General features: G+C 38.8%; 1 protein-coding gene across 1 annotated transcript in view; it reads left to right on the forward strand.

Moving 5' to 3' along the window:
* The first annotated feature begins 7,176 nt into the window (after positions 1-7,176).
* PAFAH1B1 (platelet activating factor acetylhydrolase 1b regulatory subunit 1) overlaps positions 7,177-19,653 on the forward strand; it is a 74,516-nt gene continuing 62,039 nt past the window's right edge. The window contains exon 1 of the mRNA XM_082861512.1: positions 7,177-7,525. The gene's annotated coding sequence lies outside the window, so the exon portion shown is untranslated. The remainder of the gene's footprint in view (positions 7,526-19,653) is intronic.

Here is a 19,653-nt window from a genome sequence, read left to right on the forward strand (position 1 = left end):
TAGGAATATAAAATAGTAGAGCCACTTTGGAAAACAGTCTGGCAGTTTTTTTGGAAACTAAACATGCAACTACCATGTGATACAGCAATTGCACTCCTGGGCAGTTATCCTAGCGAAATGAAAACAATGAAAATTAAGAAAAATGAAAACATGTTCACAGGAATACATAGACACAAATGTTCATAGCAGCTTAATTAGTAATCACACCAAACTGGAAACAACCAGATGCCCTTTGACAGGTGAATAGTTCAACTATGTTACCTCCATACCATGGAGTAGTACTCAGAAATAAAAAGGAATGAATTATTGAATACATACAACAATTTAGATCAATCTCCAGAGAACTATTCTGAGTTAGAAAAAACCCCAATCTCAAAAGGACTGGATTATATACTACTTGATTCCATTTATATAACATTCTTAAATTGACAGTTAAGGGAAGTAGCTGTGGGTAAAAAAGAGCAACGTGGAGGATCCTCCCATTGATGGAAATATATCAATGTCAATATCCTAGTTGTGATATTGTACTATAGTTTTGCAAGATGTTACCATTGGGGTAGGGAGTAATGGTGTAAGGGATCTCTCTATTATTTCTTACAACTATATGTCAATCTACAGTTATCTCAAGATAAAAAATATAATAAAACTTTTTAAAAAAAAGTATTGTTCCAACCAAAATGCGGAGCATGGCCTTGGGAGAAACACTAAAACAATAGGTTATTTAGCAACCATTGAAAATTGTGTTTCTGAAGACTACTTAATGACATGGGAAATTGTTGATTTTTAACCTTCAACTAAAAACTATTAAGATTCAAAACTTCATTTAAACTAAGATCTTGATTTTGTGAAAAATATTGACAATATCTGCAAAAAAAATGAAAGGTACATGTGATTTTTTTCACTGTGGTTATATCTGAATTATGGGATTACTTGAGACTTTTCATTTTCTTTTCATGGTTTCTGAATTTTCCAAAATTTTTGCTATAGCATGAGTCATAAATAAATGAAATAAGGAAACAAACATAGATAGTGAGACGGAAAAGGCATTCTCTAAAATAAGCAGGCGGTAATTTGTGGGCCAAACGGGCCTTCTGTCCTATATTAATTTCCTATCTCACCTGTCAGAGTGCTCCCACTAAAATGTCTGCAGTCCTAGAAGATGCGTAGGTGTTTAAAACGAACCCCAATTTTATAAGGAAGAAGTTTGGAACAAAATTTTACATACTTTTATATATACATGTATCAAAAGTGATTGTAGAGAAAAGAATATTATTTTGTTTATCTAAGTACTGTGCACTGTAGTCCAGGAAGAAATAGAAAATTTTAGATATGCAGCCATAATCTATTCACCTTTAAAGAAGGAAAGAGTTAGTGTACTAAATTTTTTTAAAATGAAGAAATGAATCTGTTGTGAGTTCTGAATGCTGTCAAAGATGCACAGTGAGATGCTGGGATAGTATGGCAGAGGGGGTGTCAGTTTGTGCCCCAAACTCTGTTTCAAACAGGGAAGTTCTGTGTTTGTTTGTTTATATGCACATGGGCATTCTGTACAGTATATTGTCTGAAAAAAAAAAAGGCTTTGGAAAAAAAGAAAGTAAAAAAGCCATGATTTAGGTTATGTCTTGATGTAACCTAGCATTAGTGGTTTTTCCTGGACCATCATTTGGAGACCTGGAATTCAGTCCTTCCTTTCTCTGAACAGTCAATAGGGGAAGAAGGGACAGTAGAAACACCAACTGGGAGGGGGAAAGAGGACACTACTGAAGAGAGTCAGAAAAGTTCTCTTTGGAAGATGGTTTATGGTCTTGCACAAAGACAAATATAAGCAGCCCTTTAGCAAACAGGACAGACTAGTGATCAAGATACTCAAAACCTTCCAGTCCAGATTATCTTTCCAGTCTTAGAGCCCGTACATTTCTCCCTTCTTCCCTCTCCAACCCTTCACTCTCCCCACATCCCTCTCTCACATACATATACACTCCTTTTCATCTACCCTGGAATCACTTCTTGTTTCCAGAACTTGCCTTCCACACTTACAATGTTACGCCTTTGCTTAAACCACTCTTTCCACTTGGATCACCTTTCTTCTAGACCTGTACTGTCCAGTAGGAGAGCCACTAGCCATATGGGCTACTAGAAATAGGGTTAGTGTGGATTGAGATACGCTGTAAATGTAAAATACACACTGGATTTCAAAGAGTACAAAGAAAAGATAGAAATTAATTTCATCTCTTTTAACTTTTTAAAATGTGGTCACCACAAAATTTTAAAAATATATATATTGATATATGTAAATGTATAAGGACATGTTACCTCAGCATTTGTGAATCCTAGTGTTGTAATCATGATTATATCAACTTCAGTGAATTTTTAAGGCAAATGTGTTTATTAGAACAGACTCTAGTCAACTCAATTATTTGATCAATTCTCTATTTTGCAGAGTAAAACCATTTCCAATTTTTCTATTTTCATTTTTATTTTAATGAAATTATTTTCACTGGGGAAACGTTCTTTCCTCTAATACTTTTACAAAGGAAGTTTGATTTACTTATCAGGGTTTTTCTTTCAGTCTCTCTTTTATTTTTTCTATTGCTGTGAGAACCCTTTCATGGCCATGATTTTCACCACATGCAATTTTCCTCGGTCAAATTTCACTGTGTGCAGTTTTGCCATTGCTGCTTATATGCTATGCAGATCATTTCTACCAGTAATGTTCATTTTAATTGGATAAAAAACCAATTGTTTATATTAATTTTTAGACTTATTCATGAGAAAATAGTGGGGAGATCTCAAATAACCCAGGATAGTTCTGTTGTCCAAGCTTGCTTAACTGCATTGCTTATCCAATTTCTCCAGAACTTCTGATCACTCCATGTCTTTGGTGAGGCAAAAATCAAAGGGCAGGGTCAAAATATCCTAAGGAATTATTGTTATTCTTTTAGGTGTAGTAATGGTATTGTGATTATGTTTTTTAGAAAAGGCTTTTTTTTTCTTTTAGAGATACTAAACTGTTAATGAATGAAATAGTGTGATATTTAGAAGTGCTTCAAAATAAGAAGGGGGAAATGAGTGAGAATATAAACGAAACAAGATTAGCCATAAGTTTATAATTGTCAAACCTGGTGATGGGTATATAAGCGTTCATTATATCACTCTGTCTTTTATATATTTGAAATTTTACACATTAAAAAGGTAAGATAATAGCATAATTATCTGTTTAAAGTCCTTAAGATCAAAAGACATAGTCAAAATGTGCTCTTTTTTTGGTCCTTACCTTTATCTACAGCTACTAAAATGAAATCCAATCTCCCTACTATGGTCTCAAGGTCCTGTACTATCTGATTCCAAACTGTCTCTCTGATCTTCTCTTCTTCTTTCTTCTCTGAGCTATTCAGGGAATAAAATGTGAAGGGTGTCCGCTGGACCAGTGCAGTCAAGAGGCCTCCTTTCTCACCATCATTTCATTACACCTGCCTGGACTTCCTTTAATTTCCTGGGACACAGCAATCATTTTCCTGCCTCAGGGTCTTTGCACTTGTTCCTTAATCTAGAATCTCTTGGCTACTCAAGTCTCAGCTTAAATGTCACTCATTCCTCAGAAATGTCTTCTTCTACCACACTCACTCATGTGGTCCTTCCTATTTTTCTCCATCAAAACTGTTTATTGCCTTCATAGCTTTGTCACCTTTTTTCTGTCTTTCACCAGAATATAAACTCTATGAGCTCAGGGATTCTGTTTGTTTTATTCATTGTATATACTGAGCACTCAGCACAGGGTCTGGTATATAGAAGATACTCATTTAAATATTTGTTGAATGAATGAATGAAAACTCTGGCCATTTTTTTCGGTACGCGGGCCTCTCACTGTTGTGGTCTCTCCCGTTGCGGAGCGCAGGCTCCGGACGCGCAGGCTCAGCGGCCATGGCTCACGGACATAGCCGCTCCGCGGCACGTGGGATCTTCCCGGACCGGGGCACGAACCTGTGTCCCCTGCATTGGTAAGCAGACTCTCAACCACTGCGCCACCAGGGAAGCCCTCTAGTCGTTTTTAAAAAGTCTGCTTTAAATCTCCTCCTTCATAAAGCTTTGAGTCCTCTAGGTAAGAATTAATCTTTTACTTTACTGGGCGTACAGGCATGAAGGGGAAGAAAGCTTGTTTTACCCTTTGCCTGGTCTACTGAGGTGACATCTAGAATGAATCTGATACATCCTTTTGTATTGTTTCTTTATGTTAGCACTTTAAAAAATTATTTTCTATGTGTGTGTGTGTGTATATATATATATATATATATATATATGTATGTATGTATTTTTTTTTAAGGTTTCAGATTACCAGGTGCTGCTTCTAAATATTTCTCCTATGTCCAGGCTGTGCGTTTCACCTCCTTTAATAGTCTGTCATTTATTTCTATGGCCTCCCGATGTTCATGACACATGAGGGTGTCATGATGCTGAGACGAAGAATGACTGGTTTAGTTGCACTTGCCCTCACTGACATGTCCATGCTTTGGGGAAATGCAGGTACACAAATTATTTAGCCAAAATCTCCTAGAGTGAGTCTTGCCAGTTGGTTCATGGTTTTCTTTCAAATGGGACATTGATACACATAACTTGTATGCCTGAAAGCTACCTTCTCACCATTTGCTAATTGCTTTCTATCAGGTACACACATACAGTGATGTATGTTTGCCTATAAACAGAGGACAGTTTCATTCTCAAAATAATGTGTTAACATTTGTGCTCATTGTTAACAGATTTTTGCTTTGGAGCTACTTTTAGAAGATATTTTGTCCACTCCCCAATAGCAATATTTTTAGAGTGCTTCTTCCAGTCAGCTTATTTGCAGAATTGTTTAAACTAACACTAATTTTACTGCAGCAACTGAAACAAATGTTTCCATTTTGAAAATGTCTGCTGGAAAAATAAAGATTTGCAATTCAAATGAATGGGGAGATTGTAAGATTGTGTTAAGTAAAATCGATGTTTATACTTATTTTTTCAAGAAACATCACCCAAAATATTCATTATTAAATGTTTCCTGGATGGATGTAGTAGGTTCTGTATAAGTCCTTATGAATTATGGTTAATAGCATAGATGTCCTAATTCTCCATTCTCAATAGACAGGTGTTTATTAAGATGCATCTATCATTTTAGCAATTGAAAAGAAAGTGCACAGAACCAGAACACATCGCTCCATATCAAGTTAAGCACATAACACAGTTTTATTTCTTTTCAGAAAAATTATAATCCAGGGAGAAAGCTTTTATGCATTCCTCCCAAGGGAGTCCGTTGTTTTTTGAAGAATTGCTATACAAATAAAACCTGATCTCAGTTTAATTCATAATTACCTAATACACATTTTAAAGTATTCTGAATACCTGAGTCTATGAGCTCAAGGTTTAGGGGGGTTAGTCCTGTTTGTATTAAATCAGTGTTTATCAATGTGATTCTGATTTCTGGGCAATTTTGTTGGCTTTTAGAACATTGATTTAAGAAATAAGAACTGATATACTCAGCTGATTAAATCTTAATAGCGTGATGTCAGGCAATAATAAATATTTTAAAAGGTAAAAATGAACCAGCTCTTAGAACAGGGGATGTTAATTTATTCCATGTTTATTGACTGTTATGGACGTGGCACAGACCAAACTTCTGTTCCTCTCTTGCTGTCCTTACCCAGCTAGAGAATCCCAGAACTGTAAACCTGGAAAAAACATTCCAGAAACCTTCTGATTTCCTTCCCTGCCTTCATAAAGGAGAGAACCCACACCCTCCAGGCAATTCACTCATATTCTTCTTGAACACCTGCAGGGTTAGAGATACAATCTTTCTTGATAAAAGGAAACTTCTTTGGGTATTAAGTAACAGTAATTGCTACATGAGTTACCTGTGAGTTACCAGTATATGGTAACCATTAATTACCATATACTGTACACATGCAGCATCTCCTAATTCTCACAAAAGCCTTACAAGTTACTTATTAGGTCTATTTTATAGAGAAACTGGGGCCAGAGAAAGTAATTTACCCAAGGTCACAGTTACACATACCCAAGTTCTCTCTCTCATTAACCCAGCTGCTTCTCAAAAGCAGTGTATGTATTTACCTAAATAAAGGAAAGCAATAAAATCAATAAACACAAGCTTAAACCTATGTTTTAGGAAAAGAGTTTCCTTGGACAATACAAATTAGTGATGAGATAATCACACTAAACAACTCTTACTAAAAGGATATTCCACATTGGATAATTCAGAACCTCAAACCTGGCCGCTTTTAAATCAAATGTCTGTGTGCAAAACACTGACTACAAATCCCCAAGACCTGTCCTCAGTATTTCAACCCATAAATTAGCAAACACACACACGCGCGCGGCCTCGCGCGCGCGCGCTGAAGTCTTGTAGGGATAAAGTTCCAGGTCTTTCTTTGGGCATCAGTTTCGAGACTTCCAGAGTCGCAGATGTGTTTGTGCGTGCGTGTGTGTGACTAAGGAAAAGAATAGCTGAATCACATCTAAAAGCGAATTCTCCCAATTAGAAATCTATAATAAAAATGAAGATAATTAGGCATTCCATCAGCCTTTCAACCTCAACAGCTCTTCTCCCCAAGCCAAGCCAACCTTCTCCCTTCTCCTCCCCCCCCCTCCCCCGGCCCCTGGGAAATAAAACCCAAAGGCCGGAGGTAGAAGGGGCGACATCCTGGTCCGGGCTCCGCTTTCTGAAGCCTATCGGGGCCCGGAATCCACCGGGGCCAGCTTGTCTCTTCTGTTGGCCGGGGAGAAGAGGGGAGAGCGCCGTTCGTGGCCAAGACCAGGGCGGGGACGTGAAGAGAGCCGGAGTTCGTGAGGGGCCGCAGCAGTCAGACGAGGGTCTAGGAAAAGGGAGCCGAGAGCCTTTTTCCAGGTTACGGAGGCGTGCTGAGGGCGAGAAGAAGCGCCTCGCGCGCAAACTCGTCCGTCTACGCCTAGGTACCGCCAAGCCGCACCGGCAACCCGCCGCCTAAGCGGAAGGCAGCGCGGCTGAGGGCCCGGCCCAAGCCGGCGCATGCGCCGCAGCCCCTCCTCCGCTCCGGGACCCCTCCCTTCCCCTCCCCTCCCTCTTCCCCGCGGGTCTGGGGCGGCGGCGGCGGCGGCGGCGCGGTGACGTCAGGGCGTTGGGGCAGCTCCTGTGACAGACGGAGCTGGAGCGGCGGGGCGGCGGCGGAGTCCGGCGGCCGAGATAGCGAGTGAGCGAGCGAACGAGCAGCGACGCCGGGGTCCAGGGAGCGAGAAGGAGAAGGAGGGGAGCGCTCGGGTGCGAGCGGGAGAAACCGCGAGCGCCAGGCGTGGGCTCGAGCCCCGGAACGGCTGAGGAGCCCGCCCGCTCCCCTCCCCTCCCCCTCCCCGGGACAGGGCCCAGCGCGCCATCCTCCCCCTCCCTCCTTCCCTCCCTCCCTCCTTCCTCCCTTCCCTCTCCCTCTCCCCCTCCCCCGCCGGTGGATGGGAGTGAAGGACGGAAGAGGCCCTGCGGAGGCGGCGGTGCAGCGCTCCGGTAAGGCGGCAAGGGTCTGCGTCCTCCCCTCTGTCTTCCCCACCGCGCTCCGGCGGCTGCGGGCCGGGCCCGGCGGCCTGACGATGTGGCTGCGCCGGTCCCCTCCCTCCCATACTCCCCTCCCCCTGCCGCCGCCTCCTCCTTCTTCTTCTCTTCTCGCTCTCAAAATGGCGGCCGCGACGGCCGTTGAGTGAGAGACACGGGAGGAGGGGGGACAGGCCGGGGAGGGCGCTGCCCTCGCTCCCCTCCTCCCTGGCTCGGGTTCGGGGGCTGCCAGGGCCGCCGCGGCTCCACCCGCGGCCCTCCCTGGGAAGGGATCGCCCTCCTCCCTTGGTGACTTAGCAAGAAAAGTATTCTTGGGTAGGAAGGGCGTGGAGAGCAGGTCTCTCTCTGATCTTGGGGAAAGGGTTCGGCCCTCCTCTCCCCCGCCGCGGAAGGCGAGCTCCGCAGTCCCCACCCCACCCGCGGCTGGCGCTCAGGGACTGGGCTCAGCCCCAAGCCGCCTCGGCACCCACAGGCCTTCAGGCGTTCTGTCCCCCACCTGTCCTTAGGATGGGGTTGACCTGAGAATGATGGTCCAGCCCTTCCCTGGTCCCCCTGTGCAGTGGTCCAGCCTCTGCACCCACTGAGGAGGAGCGGCCCGACCCACCGAACCATCCGCAGCACCCACCCACCAAATCAGGCAGGATTTTCTTTTCTGCCGCCGGCTCCTTCAACGGGAGTTGCCTTTTGACGTTATAGCACTGAGCTTCGAGGCCCTCAGCCATTCTCCTTCTAATTTAATCTCCCCACTCATTTAGGAAACGCAGTGCCTTCCGTAGCCTCCCAGGTGAGAAAATGCCTTTGAGGTGGTGGGCAAATTTTCACTCTCTCTCTCTAGACAGAACAGTGGAGAGGAGGAGGAGGTTTTCAATATCGTGAGACAAGACAGAAAGGTGCCTTGGCTTTATTTGTGATTATGCCTTTCTTCGGTGACTTAGCAAGAAACTCCTTGGGAGCAGGGCAGGAGATTTTCTTTTGGGGTTGGGGTTTGGGTCCAATTTATATCAATCCTTTGGTTAAGAAATTGTGCTTTGGAAGCGAAGAACCAGATTTGTGGTTTCGTTCTCAATGGGCGATGTCATGCCAAGGTCCCCCCCTCCCCCTTTCCTTAAGAGGCAGTCGGGAGAGAATAAAGATATTACCGATGTTCCGACCTTTACTTTAACACACAATCCTTGAGATTTATAACGTTTTAAAGGCTAAACAAAAAATTTGTGCCATTTTTGGTAATTCTGTTTTTGTTGGGAGGTGGGATCGTTTTGTGTGAATTTCATTTTGAGGCTAGGGCGGAGGAGACAGTGCTTGGGCCTTTCATACCAGTAATGTCATCCCTCCCCTTTTGCCACAGTAGTATTTGCTTGAAATTTTTTTTTTTTTCTTTTTTTCTGCAGCAAGCTTGATTGCTGCAGGGTCCAGTCTTTTAATCGGGAAAATTTCCTGGTTGGGTATGTCGGTAGTGATATAATGTTGAATATATTAAAAGCTGTTACTTAAAAAATTCTGATTTGGGTCTAAGGCATTAAGCTAGCTTTTAATCTCTCATGGGTATCTTTCAGGACACAGTTTTGCAAAATAATTGGCAGTTGCAAATTGCAGTTTTTATTAAAGCAGAAGAGTAATCTGTGTTTAGGGTGATTTATTCTTTCATGTTCTATTATAAATGATCATTGTTTGGATTGTTCACAAGGGGAGGATCTCCTAAATGAAACAAAGCTGTTATTTTTATAAATCAGAATGGAACTTAATTTTTCACAGAATATTTCTGTATATCTTGATTTTGATGGAGTTAGCCCTATTTCGGTGCCTCTCCCACACCTTTTTTAAAAATGGGCTAATATTTGTGGTTGCTGTGAACAGCCATTGAGCCGAGGAGACTGGGTGGAGTAAGAGCAGAAGCTGTGAAATGCTAGATTGCCCTTTCATAGCATTTTTCTCTTGCTTATGTTTTGTAAGGTTATTTGATGCTAATTGGTACTACAACAAAGGCGTTTCTCTGTAGTAAATTTTAAAATCTCGTGTTTTTAGTTTCCACCTTTTTTGCAAGGTGGGTATTGAATGATTGGGGTAAAAAGCAATGTCCCTGCTCTAAAGCAAATACTTATTGTCTCTATGTATCTGTACGTATACATACACACACATATTTATACACACTTCTTAATGTTTTTTATTGTTTTAGTCAAGTAAGTGTAGATTAACGAATGCCAGAAATATTTGGCAAAAAATAGTAGTAGGAATATTGCAAAAATCTAATGAGAACATTGCAGATGTTTTCTTTAACTTTAGTTTGCATTAAAACAGTAAATCTGTGATTTCTAAATAATGAACATCAAAGTGAGTAAGAAAGGATAAGATAATTTGTGTTAAATGCTCTTTATATAGACCCTTTCTCTTGTGTTGTCCTTTGGAAGAGACCTTTCAGTAAGGTACTACCGTAAGAGAGGGTAGGTCATTTTAATGTCTTGTATCAAGCATTCATGTGAATAGATGTTCTCAGAAGAATGTCAAATTCATGTTGTAAATGTGATTTTGATGGGCCTTATGACTTTGTCAGTGTATGATATATTTTTACATTTTTGTTATTTTTAATGTGATTAGAAAGTAGAAGGGTTCATGTGGTGAGGAATGAGGTTAGTATGATAATTCACTGTTATGTGTCTAACATATCCCCACCCCTAGTATTTCTAGCTATAAAAGCATACTAAGAGCTGAGATTTTTCAGTAGATTATTAGTTGATTAGGAGTTTAAAATAATTTGACTTAAGTAAGAGAGCTTTTACTTACAAATGTGTATCTATGTGTGCTTCTGGTACATGTGGCAGAACCTTTTGCTTAATTTGGAGAGCAGTTTTTAAAATTCTTCATAATTCTATACTTATAAAACTTATAATGAGATTGGGATGGGTTAATTTTTTAGTAGACTTACTTGGTATCTTTTTTTCCAGATACAATTACTCTGGTATATAAAAGATTTAGAGATGTTTTCTGGAAGGGAAAAATAAGTATCTGATAATTTTTGGTTTTCCAGCTAGAATATCCGTGTTTCATTGTCTATATTTTTTCAGTGTAAGTGTTGCTCCCTCTTATGCAGTAAATAATACTGTATATATGACTTTACCTTCTGGCTCATATTTTCAGTGTCCAAGAAAATATAGGACCTTACTTTTTGTTTACCTGTGGTTCATATTATTCAGAATTTGTCATCTTAATCTCAATAGGTAAGCCATAGAAACTGTGGCAGTTGTCAGCATTAGGATGGAGATATCTTAAAAAACAAATCCAAAACAAAATCTTAGGGCAATCAGAGTGAATTTTCCAGTTCTTCCCATTGAGTTCTAAAGCAGTGAGTCATGCACTCTTTTGCCAAAGGGACTTGAGGCTCAGTTGGTTTTAAACCGCGCCTGTCATGTCCGCTGTGGTCCTAAAAGAGATTTTTTTACTTGGTTGTAAGTTTCTGTTGTGAAAATATTTCATTATGATGGGTAATCTGTTTTTATGCACTTTAGAGAGAGAGAAATAGTTAAAGTGGGAATTCTTTGCCACTTTTACTATACAACTTTTTTTTACTTTAAAAGTTGCTCTATTTAAAATAAAACTAAACAAAAACAAACAAACAAAAAAACTGATGATATAGGGACTTCTGAAAAGAAAAAGTAAACCTGTTCTCCTGAAGATGCTTAGCTGTAGAGTGAATCTTAGTTGCTGAAGTCCAAATGTTTTGAGAAATCTGTATTTCATGAAGAAAGATGCTATATTACATAAGCGTAACAGGTAACTGCAGTGAAGGCTTTTTGAATTCTTTTAGCTTTGTTGCTGGTTTGATATGGCATGTTGGCTAGTCATTTAAGTGGAACCTTAGTTTAACTTCTGCTGTGTGTATAATTTTTAACCTTGCCACGGCAGTTACAAATTTTAATTGATATTGGTGAAATGCTTTATAGTCATTGGATGCAGGTATCATAAGGGCTTATTTTGATTTATTGTTTTCTCTTTAAAAGTTGGTGGCTTTTAGTTGAAACTTACCTATTTAGGATTGATTTGTGGATTTGTCAAGGATACTTCTGGAAAAGTATCCTCTAAAGTTATTGTCATCTAACATTGTTGTAAACCTTTTCCTAGAACTTTGTAAATATATTGAACATGGCATTTGTTCTGTCAGCTGCTTTTTGAGATAGAATAGTATTTTTTATGGATGAGAGAACTAAAATTCAGAGAATTTCTTTTCCCAAGGTCACATGTTGGGTTAGTAGCTAGAATGAGGTAAATATTGTAGTCAGTGAATCACTTGGGTATTGCCTTGCATGATCAAACAAACATTCCTTTTTCTTTTGACAGAATGGACTCTTTTCAAAACTATTTTTATGTTTGTTAATTTCTTTTCTAAAATGGTGAAAACTGGTGGCATTTATTGCCTGCATCATTTAAATTGGCATTTATTAACATGGTCTTATATTGTAACTATTTTGCTTGCATAAGGCATTTGAATAGGGACTTGCAGAAAATGCCTAATACTGCTTTATAGTAATATTAATAAGTAAATAAGTACTTGCTGCATACATACAAGTAGTAGTAATAATATCAGTAAATCAATATTAAATCTATTTAAATACATACAAGTGGTATTAATAAGTAAATACTTTTTGCATTTGATTGAATATGGGGTTATGTGAAAGGAAATGAGATATCCTATAGTTCTTCGTAGTGGCTAACTTCCAGTGATCTCTCTGGAATTAAGGTGAAGGAGGGAAAAGTGTTCATACTTCCTTTACAGAGATTTTATGTTGTCCCAGGAACAGGGTCATACTTATGACATAGTTGTTTCAGGGCCACAAAACTCTCACCTATAAGAAATGAATTAACCCAACTGGATAAATTACATTTGCGTTTCTGTTCTTTGCATTTTGATTAGCTGGTCCTTGAGCGCTTATGTGCTGACAAGAATTACTGACAGTTAACTGAGGCTGTTAAGAAATTTTCTGAGAGACTGTCTTTTGATAACAGTGAAATTAAGAATCTGGGAAATTTTTAAGGAATTCAATTGAAAGCTTATGTTATTAAGGATTTGCATGTTGTGGATTAAATTCACTTTTAATCTGCGGCAAAGAATAAAAGGATATGATTTTAGTATTTTGTATGCATAAGGCATATATTTTATCTTTTCATCTTCCCTTCCATAGTTGTTTTTATTTTATCAAAAATATGCTGACTGCAGAAGAAGGGAAAGTGAAGATAAAAGAGTCAATTGTATTGGGAATTCCTTGGCGGTCCAGTGGTTAGGACTCTGCGCTTTCACTACCGGGGACCGACCTGGGTTCGATCCCTGGTGGGGGAACTAAGATCCAACAAGCCATGTGATGTGGCCAATAAAAAAAGAGTCAATTGTATTGATTATTATTATTATTTTTGGTTAACTTATTTCTTAAGGGTGGGAAAAAGCTATACATTTATCATTATCAGAGAAAATTAAATAAAGCTGTTGACTAAAACCAAAAATGAGTATTTTAGATTATAATCCTAACTCAACAATTTATCAGCTATGAGCCTTGAGCAATAAGCCTCAGTTTCCTAATCTATAAATGGATAACATTGACAGAATGTAACTCATAGGGTGGTTGCTATTATTGGATAAAAGGCCTGTAAACCCTTCAGTAGATATTTTTTATTGTTAGAGACTTTTTTTAAGGAAGAGAATTAACATACAATTTAATCATAAATAAGCAGTTATTAATACATTAATATAGCTCTTATAGTTTTAAATGTATTTCTTAAGAATTAGTATTAGGGATTCTTTCCCCTTTATCCATTATGTGTATCTGAAACCAGAGATGACTTCAGAGTTTCTTAGTAGGGCAAGAAGTGCTATGTAAATCAATGCCAAATGGACTAATTCCTTTTTTTAATATAAAATTATATTGCTCATAAGCATGTTATTTAAACTGCAGAGTACATTTATATCTTTATTTTTTTATTTTTATTTTTTTGTGTTACGCGGGCCTCTCACTGTAGTGGCCTCTCCCGCCGCGGAGCACAGGCTCCGGACGCGCAGGCTCAGCGGCCATGGCTCACGGCCCCAGCCGCTTCGCGGCACGCGGGATCCTCCCAGACCGGGGCACGAACCCGCGTCCCCTGAATCGGCAGGCGGACTCTCAACCACTGTGCCACCAGGGAAGCCCTATATCTTTATTTTAAGAAAAATTTTGTTTGTACTTTTAAATATTATTTAAATAATCCCAAAAAGTTTTTTCTGTTTTTCTTTCTAAAGAAACCTTTTTATTTTGGAATAGTTTTAGATTTGTAGTCAAGTTGTAAAGATAGTGCAGAGAGTTCTTGTGTATACCCTGCATCCAATTTCCTCCGTTGTTAACATCTTACATTTCTGTGCTACATTTGTGAATCTTGGTATTTACTATTAGCTTAAACTCCAGACTTTATTTGGATTTCACTGTTTTTCCATTAATGGCCTCTTTCTGTTGCAGATTTAATCCAGGGTACCACGTTGCATTTGGTTGTCTTTTATCCTCACTCTCCTCTGGTCTGTGATAGTTTCTCAGTCTTTCCTTGTTTTTCGTGACGTTTACAGTCTTGAGGAGTCCTGGTCAGGTATTCTGTAAAATGTCCTCCACACTGGGTTTGTCTGGTGTTTTTTCATGATTAGATGGGTTATGGGTTTTTGGAAAAAATACCACAGAGGTGAAGTGCACTTGTCATCACATCATGTCAGAGGCTACATGATATTTCATCACTTGGTTAACGTAGTGTTTGCCAGTTTTCTCATAAAGTTATTATTTTACCTTTCTCTTACTTTATCCTTTGGAAGTGACTCCAGTTCCATGTCGGCGGTGGGGGTGTGTGTGGGGGAGTGTCTGTTTACATATGTTATTTGGAATTCTTCTGTAAGGTGGATTCACCTCCTCTTCCCCATTTATTAAAACAATTTACATCTTTATTTTAACTATCAGGAAAATTTTGTTTAGAATTTTAAATATTATTAATTTAAATAACCCCCAATTTTTTCTAGCTTTTTAAAAATATAAAATATTTTAACAGTGGTTTGGAGAATAAAGATCCGAGAAAGCCTTTGAAGGAGCTATGTTTAAGTGAATTATATATCCGTCTAGAAATTACTCTGAGAGTAAAGTTCAGTGTTGGGATTTTAGAGAAGAGCTCCACATTTGGGGGCTTGTTTGGAGGGAGACTGCTGTAATCTGAGAAGCAAAGCAAATAGGGTATCTTATTCATTGGTGCTGTGCTAGTATTTGAATCCTCCTTGTTCTTCCCTTTCCCTCAAAAACCTTGTAAATACTGCAGCAGAAAAGACGGTATTTTTGACCAATTGGACTCTTACTTTAAAAACAGAACTGGTAGATCTGTGTCCTGAAAGATATTTATTTTACCCTAAGGAGAATTTATAACTTGAGTGCAAGGTAATTCTTGAGAATTGCAGTTATTACAGTTCTTTCAGTTGTTTTTATATCTTGCCCTTCCATTGTATCACTTGTACAGAAAATATCATTGGGCTTCTACTTTAAAAAGAAACTTAGTCAGTACCATTACATATTTTTGTTTCTCTTTTAAATTTTCATCAATTTTTCTGTCCAGCAAACATTTATTTAGATATATTATATTCTAAGCATTGGGGATACAAACATGATTGTCAGCCCTTGCCCTCAAAGATCTTAAAATTTATGAACACATATTTAACATGCAAAGGTAGCATAATAGTGCTATAATCAAAATATGTACTTGGTGAGATGAGGGCCCAAAGTTTTCTCTTTCTTTAAAATATTTATTTATTAATTTTGGTTGCACCAGGTCTTAGTTGCAGCACGCAGGATCTTTAGTCGCGTTGTGCGGACTTCTTAGTTGCAGCATGCCTGTGAGATCTAGTTCCCCAACCAGGGATCGAGCCCCGGCCCTCTGCATTGGGAGTGAGGAGTCTTACCCATTGGATCACCAGGGAAGTCCTGAGGGCCCAAAGTTTTCAAGGAGGTCTTCACAAAGATGTTGGTTAAACATTTTTGAAGAAATCTTGTCATGTTGTTTGGGGAGTAATTTGTACCTAGTCTCATAAGTACACCTTGGTTAGTGAGGGAAGTTACATGTAGCTGTAGTTCAGTATGGCTGGAGTGATTGGTGAGTATAGAGGAGTGAGAACATTACCCTGATCTGGCCTGTGAAGTGGGTTGGCACATGGACCATCTTCGTTTGCAGACTTCATCTTAGACTCATACAATAAAAAGCAATAAAAATTCCGTGGTGGGGAGCACCTGGGATATCTGCATTGTCAGTAAGCTTCCTAGTTGAGAAGCTTACTGAAACCAGTTTTTACCCTTGAGGTGCCAGAGGATGATTTTAAGTTATGATAAGTGACATCATTAGATTTCCCTTTTAAAAAGCCTACTGTCAGCATTGTGGAAGATGCAGCTGTGGAGTGGATGGAGGTAGATAGACTTGCGGAGACTACTTAAGAGGCAGTGCAGGTTGAAAGAATGGATTTGAAAGGGATTGAGTATGTATAAATTAGTAACCAGTTTGATATGGGAAGTAAGAGAAACAAGGAATGAGGAAGGTGAAGAATTGAGGTGTTTTTTGTTTTGGGCTGTTGAGCAGATATGGGTGTTCGGAAGGAGCAAGAAAGAGTTGAGGAGAACCAAGGTCGGGGGAGGTTTTTTTGGTTGTTGTTTGTGTGTGTTTTAACAGGATAACCATTAGGTGTATTGGAGACTTGAATTCTAAGATATTTGGTGTTTTCATGTTTTATATGTCTACCAGTGTAATTAATAGTAGAACATTTTTGTTTATTATTTCTTATGACGCATTAAAAATTCATTCTTTCATCAGAGTGTGTTCAGTGCACTCTGTTATAAGAACTGTGCTGAGGTGCTAGAAAGTACTCCAGACGGGACAGCAGCAGTAAAATCATAAAGGTCACAAAATGAGGAGAGGGAAGGCATGCATTACAAGGTGCTCAGTGTTACTGGAGTTTGAGCAAAGCGGGGCTTGGTTAGAAATAAGACTTGAAATGTGGGAAGGGACCAGATACTAATCAAAGACCTTATAAACTGTGTTAAAGCATGTGGACTTCAGGAAATAGGGAGGCAGCATAGTGCAGTGAATAAAGGCCCCAATTGTGGAGCCCAGATGCCTGTGTTCAACTCTGCTGCTTACATAGCTGTGTTACATTACACACACACACACACACACACACACACACACACACAATATAAAAGCTCGTTATTTAAATTCTCATAGGTAGTTGTGAGGACTAAATGAACACTTCTAAAACATTTAAAGCAGTGACTAGCATATAGTAAGTGCTATTTAAATATTTGTTAAATAAAAAATAGGGAGCCAATGAAGGGTTGTTTTTAAGTAAGGAAGAGATATGGTCAGATTGTATTTTAAATAGATGATTCTGGGGCTGAGTAGAAGATAGATGTTAATAGGCCAAGACTAGGTTTAAGAAGACCTGTTGAAATTGGTCCAGTCCAGGTGAGAGATGATGGTGTGAACTGTGGTAGTACTGTTAAGGGTAGACAGAGAATAATTCAACAAATATTGAGGCGGTAAACTTGGCAGATCCAGGTAATTGATTGAATATAGAAGAAGAAAGAAAAGAGTCAAGGTTGATTCCCACATAAGATATTATTTCTAACATTTTTAAAGCAGTATTCATTTCAAGCACTTTGGATCTTAGATGTCCTCTATGCTAGTTATATTTGAGGCTTTGGTGTATGTTATGATGCTTCCATAAAAATGAGAAATAACGGCCTGAGATAGTTTTTAATTTCTCTTAATGTATAGGCCTTTGCTGTTTTTCTCAGTATGTGGAGAGAAATGTCTCTTTAAAGATCCACTATTATGTGGAAAACTCTCATTTAGCCCACGTCCAAAGAGCTAGAAAGCTTAAATATTGATTTTTTATGTTTTAATATTATAACTTTATATTAAGATTTGTGATTATAAAAATATAGCACCATAGTAATGCTGTAAAAATTTGAAGTGACTGCTGAATCATTAAAGAGGTTAAAATTTGTTAATTCTATTATATCTAATTTTTCATTGTTTATTCATATATGGTAAATAACTTTGATAGTCAGAACATTCATCACCTGTTCATTCCTTTGATAAATCTTAACTCCCCAAATCTAGATTTGTCAAATTTTAAGAATATTTTTTCTTGCCATTCAGTTTTATAAAAAGGGGAAAACTTGGTTGAAGTTAGAACTTTCTTGAATTTGAATTTTCTCTAGATTCTTAATGAAATTATTAAATGGATAGGAAATTCAGTGTCCTTATATAGTATTTTAAATCTGGGTCCTGGGTTGTAGTGGTGTACATAGTGTATGATGTCTGTCAATTACGCTATTGCAGGGCTCATCAAATCTCCCCACTAAAGACAGTTGAGAGGGATGATATTTAAACTGAATCTTGAATGAATAATTGGAGTGGACATGGGAGAAGGTCATTTGAGGTAGAGGGAGGAGCAACATATACAGGTACAAAAGCATGAAAAACTATTATGTGTATGCTGGAAAGTAGTTTGCAGAGGGCATTGTAGGGTACATGTGAATATGAGGCTGGAAAGGTACATATGAGCCAGATTGATAGAATTTACAAATTCTGTGTGGTTTGTAGGCAATTTGGAAGACACAATTTTAAGCAAAGGTGAGCATTATGATCAGGTGTATTTAGGTAGTTTATGTAGGTGGCAGTGAGGAATACAGATGGGAGTTTGAAGGTCACTTAGGAGGCTTTTTCAGGAAAGAATGATTAGTGCTTGAAATAAGACAGTGACAATGAAGGTTGTTGATTGGAGAAAGGCTTAGGAGGTAGAATTGTGAATGAGTAGTCTGTGACGAGGAGAGGGAAGTATTAGAAGACATCTCAGATTTGTGGCTTGGGTGTCTGGGTGGAATTGAGAAACTGGGCGTCATTAGCCATCCATAGTAGAGATTAAGAGGAGGAATTATGTGTGGGATATTACATAAAGTGCCAGATTAATTTTCCTGAACCACGGTTCTCAAGTCACTTTCTTGCCAAAAACCCATTGCCAGGTTTTTACTATATTTAATCAGCTTTGTATATGAATAAATGCAAAGGGTACCTTACTAGAAACATGGTATTTAATAGATGTTTGTTTAATCCTAAATGGACACTCAAGGTCTTTTCTTTGGTGTCGTAGCTCACTTGCTTATTCTTTTTCTTCTTGCCTGTCATGTATCCTATGATTCAGCCTTATGAAGATACTTTCTGTTCCTTATGGCATTTTCACTCTTTACCACTCCCTCCCTTCTCTTTTTCTCTGTGTATCTTCTGACCTATGTAGCCTTCAAATCTGCATACCAGGTTCTCCTTTTCCAGGCAACCTTCCCTAATTTTTTTTTTTTTTTTACCTGAAAGAAATTTTCTTTGAATTCATAATCTTAAGGTATCTACTATTTTTGTCTCTTATTATAGCTTATATAAAACTTTATCTGATATATCAAGTGAGTTAATGTATTTAAAGAGCCTAGAACGGTACCTTGCACATAGTACTCAGTAAATGGTGGCTGTTATTATGGTAATGTTAAGATGATTAAAACAAATTGATGTAATAGTAATAGGGCAGTCTGCCTTTACCTTCTGCCTTCTTGTGATGGCAAAACTGATTCGTTCTCTGTCCTTGGACACTAGGAAAGCAGTGTCTTTTTTACATTGATAATGTATATAGAAGTGCAAAAGGTACTGTGCCGTATCATCTTCAAAGTGAAGTTATTCTCTTTGTACATGTTCACTATTCTAGAACTCTACTGAGGGAAGTAAAATGGTAGACAAGCCCTTAACACTGATTATCTCGTTAAGCTTCACCGCAGTTGTTTGAGTAGGTGGTGGTGTTAGCTCCAGTTATATGTGGGCAAACAGGCTTAGGAAGTTTGAAGATTGCCCAAGGTCAGTTTGTAGGTGGCCAAGTTGTTATTTGAACTTCCACTATTTGACTCCAAAATTCTACACAGTAGGACCTCAAAAGTGTAGGATTTATTCCTTCATTGCTTTCATATCATCTACATATTCAGCTTGTTTTAAGAGGGCCTACCATGGGACGTATA

Source organism: Leucopleurus acutus (genome assembly GCF_964270905.1).
Source record: "Leucopleurus acutus genome assembly, chromosome: 19".
NCBI classification, from domain to species: domain Eukaryota; kingdom Metazoa; phylum Chordata; class Mammalia; order Artiodactyla; family Delphinidae; genus Leucopleurus; species Leucopleurus acutus.